This window comes from Acomys russatus, chromosome 21, assembly GCF_903995435.1.
Source record: "Acomys russatus chromosome 21, mAcoRus1.1, whole genome shotgun sequence".
Taxonomy (NCBI): Eukaryota; Metazoa; Chordata; class Mammalia; order Rodentia; family Muridae; genus Acomys; species Acomys russatus.
In genome coordinates, this window is record NC_067157.1 from 39,056,937 (window position 1) to 39,062,827 (window position 5,891).

The 5,891-nt window shown below is 39.5% G+C and overlaps 1 pseudogene; it reads right to left on the minus strand.

Annotated features, from left to right (window-relative positions):
- Nucleotides 1-675: 675 nt before the first annotated feature.
- Nucleotides 676-3,009, minus strand: LOC127205158 (zinc finger CCHC domain-containing protein 9-like; annotated as a pseudogene).
- Between the last annotated feature and the right edge of the window lie 2,882 nt (nt 3,010-5,891).

A 5,891-nucleotide genomic window follows, 5' to 3' on the forward strand; every position in this document is an offset into this window, starting at 1 on the left:
ATGCCTGTTTCATGCTGTCACCCTCCTATTTGTCTGATGTGTGCCTTGTTTGGCTTACTGGGTTCTTGTGCTGACGTGTGTGTGTGTGTGTGTGTGTGTGTGTGTGTGTGTGTGTGTGTGTGTGTGAATAGTGATGTTTCACTTGAATTTTGAGCTTTCTTAGATTCCTAAGAATGCCTTTTGTGACCTTCTACATAGCAATTTTATCCTTTGAGCTGTGAGAAGCTTATGGAAGAGAAGATGATATGACTAGGATAAGAAAAATATTGTTTTAAAAGTAAGTACTTTAAAAGCAAAACTAGATTTAATATTTAAAGTCACTTCTCATTTTAAAATTAGTTTTAAATCAATAAACATTATATATATATATATATATGTGTGTGTGTATCATGTTCATATGATACTTTGAAAGATATATTCATCTTGTAAAATGCCTGAGTGGAGTAAATGACTGGCATTATGTCACCATTTTCACAATAAGAACACTTCATATCTTCTCTTACAGTGACTTTCAAAAATATAATATACTGTCCTTAACTCCAGTCAATGTTTTGTGTGATATAATTTTTTGAGCTTATTCTTCCTAACTGAAGTTTGGTGTCTTTGGTTAGCATCTACTCATGTTTTCTCTTTCCCCAGCACATGGAGCCTGGTAAACTGCGTTGCTTTCTGCTCCTATGGGCTCCAGTGATTTGGCTTCATGCATTCCTGAGCTCTCTGGAACCTGGTGTGCTGGTTGACACGGATGTCAGCCTGACAGGACCTAGAGTCTCCTCGGATAAGCCTCCGGGCTCCATGTGAAGGATGCTCTAGATTACGCTTGTGAGCTAGAAAGAGCAGCCCTGGGTGAGAGTGGGATCCTCACACTGTCCCTGCTTATACGTCTCATATAACGGAGGAGGCCAGCTAAGCCGGTCCACTCACTACTCTCCTTTCCCTGACTGTGGAGACAATATGACCACTGCCTCCAGCTCCAGCCGTCCTGACTTCTCTGCTGCCACTGATGTACTTTTGAATGATGATCCTAAGCTGTTTATGTCAGGGTATTTTAGCGCAACAAGAGAACAAATAACTAATATGTCCAGTATTTTTATTTTTGTATAATATTTTTATTATATTTTGTATAATATTTTTATTATATTTTTGAAAATCACTGTAAGAAGATCTCCTGTTGAGTTACATAATCAGTGTCCCAAATAAAGCAAAACCATATTTACATGAGCAAAAAAATAGAAAAACTTGTATTAATAATAACTGCCTCTTGATTTCTAATTATTTCTTATTACATTTTACTTTTCCATTTTTTACTATAGAGTTTTTGTAAAATTTCAAAGAAATATATTATATAATTATACTGACTTTATAATTTTATTTATTTTTTATTGTATAGCTATATATTGTACATATATATTATATAACTATAGATATATACTTTCAATTATTATAGATCTAATCATTTTTTTCTATTTGTAAAAGTTCCTCCTTATACTAACTGTGAGATTTTTCTATGAACTTATACATTCTGAATCATAATATGTGTGAAGCATTCTGTTCAGTGGCTGTGTTATATAAATAACACACTGCTGGGACATGAAGCAGTTTATTAATAGGAATCAGAGTAATAGTCTTATAAGTAGTCTATATACATGCACAATAGGAAAAATATGCACATAATAATACTTAAAAGTTTTTAAACAACATATAACAAAACATTTATTTATTTACAAACTCAAGGCTATGTGCTTTGGTTAGAAGTGGTCAATTTTGATTCATAATTTACATTTATAGAGATGACAGCCATAATCAGGTATACAGCCACTTAGGTATGTCTATGTTCTGTCTGTTAAAGTATGTTCTTAGGCTCACTGCCTTTAATCTCAGCACTCAGAAAACTGACGCAGGGTCACTAGTGTGAAGCCAACCTGGGCTACATAGAATCTGTCTTGAATATGGATAGACACACAGACAAGACAGACAGATACACACACACACACACACACACACACACACACACACACACACACAGGTGTGTGAGTCTAGAGAGTGCATCCTGTACTCCTTGACGGACAGCAACTTGCCCCCACTAAAGTCAGAGTTTGTGATACAGACTTGCCTCTGAAGGTGCCCCGCTGTAACCTCCAGGGGCCTACTTTGGAAAGTAACAGTAAGGTGATAATTAACAAGGGTACTGATTCTTATCAAAAAAAACAACTTTGGGCACTTTATTTTAGGCTTCTGTGGTTTGGGCACATGAAGAATTTCTTCATCGTCTACACTCCTTCCTTTTGTCCAGCAACCAACTTTGATGATTCGAACTGAATTCTGATTTTCAAGGCAATCTTTCTTAAAATGTTCCACAGAGCCACAGAGCTTACAGCCACCACCATCAGCATAGACGCCTTTGGTGTTATGAAGGCAGGACCTGGACAGGTGTCCCATTTGTCCACAGACAAAACATTTTGCAAATGGAAATTGACCGAGAGCGAGGGCTATGCTGGCTCTGCACTCGGTGATCATGTGCTTCTTGGACACGCAGCCAGTGCCCATGTTCTGACTTTCTAGCACATCAGGGCAATCAGCAGCCCCATGGCCAGGCTGTCTGCAATGGAGACATACCATTGCATTGCACTTTTCTTTGCTGGTTGTCTTATTAACTGTCTTCCTTCCCTTCTCCTGTCTTTCTTTAAGGCCATTTCAGTTTCTTCCCTCACTTCCTGGCCATCCGTTGCCATCATCTGCCCGTTATAAAGCACTCACTTGTGAGTTCTGTCTTGGGTACTCCACGAATCTATTCACATCTTCCCTCAAGTCTTTTTTAGTTTTGTTCATTTTGTGTTTTGCTTGAGATGTGTCATTTTTAAGGGACAGGCCAGTGATTTGACGTCGTTTATGCTTTGGTAAGTTTTGGCTCGCTCTCTCCACAGACCCCTTCTTCATGGCCTCCCGTGATGTTGCAGACAAGGGTCTCTTACTACTTAAGGTAGTAGTAATCCTAGCCCACCTGGTCATGGTTTCATCGGAGGTACTTTACCAATCACATGAATCCTCCAGCAAAATTTAAATATTTGTGCGTGTGCGTGTATGTGTGTGTGACATATTGCTCTATAGCCTCCAGAAAGTAAGAGGTCTACATCAGGTTATGACAGTGCTGGGGGTCAGGGGGGTCACTAGCCAACTTGTTGGCTTTTTGCCTAACTGTATCTTCAGAGACCCTGTTTTCTCTCATTTGGCTTTTATGGTCTGTGTTACAAATGGCGGCTTCACTTGGGCTATTGTGTTATGATCACTGGTCAAAGCAGAGGCTCCAAAGTTAGAAAACTTTTGCGTAAACAGAAAGTTAACTATGGTATCCATCTGCATTCATCCTGTCCTCTGTACCAGTTTTCTCCTATTACAGGGAGGCTGGTAGGGATTATTTCAGCCTTCCATGTTCCACCTTAGAGAGATTCAGGGAAAGGAAGCTTTGACTATTTGCATCCTTGTACATAGCACCTGGCAGTCACTACGTTTTTTTGTTCTGGAATTTTTTTGTTTGTTTGTTTTTTGGGTTTTGGCTTTTGGTTTTGGTTTTTCAAGACAGGGTCTAGGTGTTAGCCTTGGCTGTCCTGGACTCGCTTTGTAGACCAGGCTGGCCTCGAACTCACTGTGACCAGCCTGCCTCTGCCTCCCAAGTGCTGGGATTAATGGCATGCGCCACCCTGCCTGGCTACAAGTTGTTCTTGATCTCTCTTAAAGGACAGATGCTCTATAAGTGATGTGGAGTTCCTCTGCAAAGGTTATTTATTTATCCAATAGCCTTTATTTCGTTTTCTTGTGCCTTTCCTTATTTTGTGATGCTGTCAGATGTTCCAGGCCAGTTCTTTTGTATCTCCTGCCTTTGCCCTAGAATTTGACATCTCACCAGGAAGCACTGGTGGCAGTTATTATTTTAAAATCAGAATGATATTACAAATAAAGGTTTCCTTGAGGTTGTTTGGTTCACTATATCTTCTGATCAGAGATATGTTTTTTTTCCATTTTAATCCAAGTCTTACTGTTTTTACAATGTGTAAAATACTTATAAAAAACATCATATATAAAATATCTAAACTCAAGGCTGCTCTTTTTGTCTTGCATTCATTTAGATAAATAAAAATTTGAAGCATATACTTGATTTTCTTGAGTAGAAATAGGAGCAGGGTGGTCCACAGATTTAAAATCAAAATCATTTTATTGTGATGAATGCACAAATAAAAACAGCACTCCGTCAGACTAAAGTAACTGCTCCAACACCTGCCAAGCCCTGTAATTTGTGTGTCTCAATAAATCCTAGACCTTTAGCATAGTCATTCAGAAAGGTGTTTTTTTTTGTTTGTTTTTTGTTTTGTTTTGGTTTTTTGTTATTGTTTTTTGTTTGTTTGTTTGTTTGTTTGTTTTGGTTTTTTAAGACAGGGTTTCTCTGCATAGCCTTGGTTGTCCTGGACTTGCTTTGTAGACCAGGCTGGCCTCGAACTCACAGAGATCTGCCTGCCTCTGCCTCCTGAGTGCTGGGATTAAAGGCATGCGCCACCACACCCGGCCAAAAGATGTTTTCTTGATGTGCACAACCTGAAATCTCAGCCTCTGTGAACCATAAAGAGAAGGTCCAGCTTGCCCCAAACCACCTTTTAAAAGCCAGTCTTCCTTCCTCCCTCCCTTCCTTCCTCCCTCCCTCCCTCCCTCCCTTCCTTCCTTCCTTCCTTCCTTTCTTACTGTCATTACTTTGCAGCCTGACCCCAGCCCCTCCCCCCTCTCCTCCCAGTCCTGGCCTCATGCACCCCTCCTCCCACTGCCCTCCTTCTTCTCAGAGAAGTCTCCTAATAGTGTCAGAAGTTGCACCCATGAAGTCTCAATAACATGACTGCATGGCTGCTTTATCATGGCCTGAAGAAGGACAATAGAGATGCTACAGGGGAAAGACAGCAGCCCTCAACTCTTGTGAGCTAAGGAATGCTGAGAGTAGCAGAAATTGGTTATTCAGTAACAAATGGTTATCTATAAAAACAAACACATAAATAACATTATATAGTCTGAACATGTTATATATAAAAGAATATATGTGTATATGCATACATATATGCATGTAATGAAAATTACATTAATTAATAAAAAAGAGGCCATGAATTTGAAAAAGAGCAATTGAAGGTATATAGTAACGCTTGCAGGAGGCAAATAGAATGGAGAAAATTTATAATTACATTATAACCTTAAAAATGAAATAGAAAAACAAACAAATGAAAATCATCAAATTTATCTGTGAAGAATTGTACTCATGTTTGAGCAGGCATTCTAAAAAAAACGGATAATGATGGAGACCATTAGAAGCTGAGCTAAACAAAGACAAATATTTCATGTAATGGGGTGTGTTGGTTTGAATAGAACGGCTTTGGACATTAGGGCGTGGCACTACTAGGAGGTGTGTACTTGTTGGGGTAAGTGTGGCCTGTTGGAGGAAGTGTGTCCTGAGGATGGGCTTTGAGGTTACAGATGCTCATCCCAGGCCCAGTGTCTCTCTTTTCCTGCTGCCTGCTTGGCTCCTTCTCCAGCACCATATCTGTCTGCCTGCCACCATGCTTGCTGCCATGAAGATAATGGACAAAGCCTCTGAACTGAAATCCAGCCTCAATTAAATATTTTCCTTTATAAGAGTTGCTCTGGCCATAGTGTCTTTTCATAGAAATGGAAACCCTAATTAAGACATTGGGAATATCAATTACTTTGACAGTACTTCCAGAGATTTGGTGAGATAGCACAATTAGTAAAACCATCTGTGGCCAAATCAGGTGACCTCCAGTTCCTGGTGTGCATGATAAAGGAGAGAATCAACTCCAACAAGTTGTCATCTGACCTCTAAAACATGTATGCCTCTCACA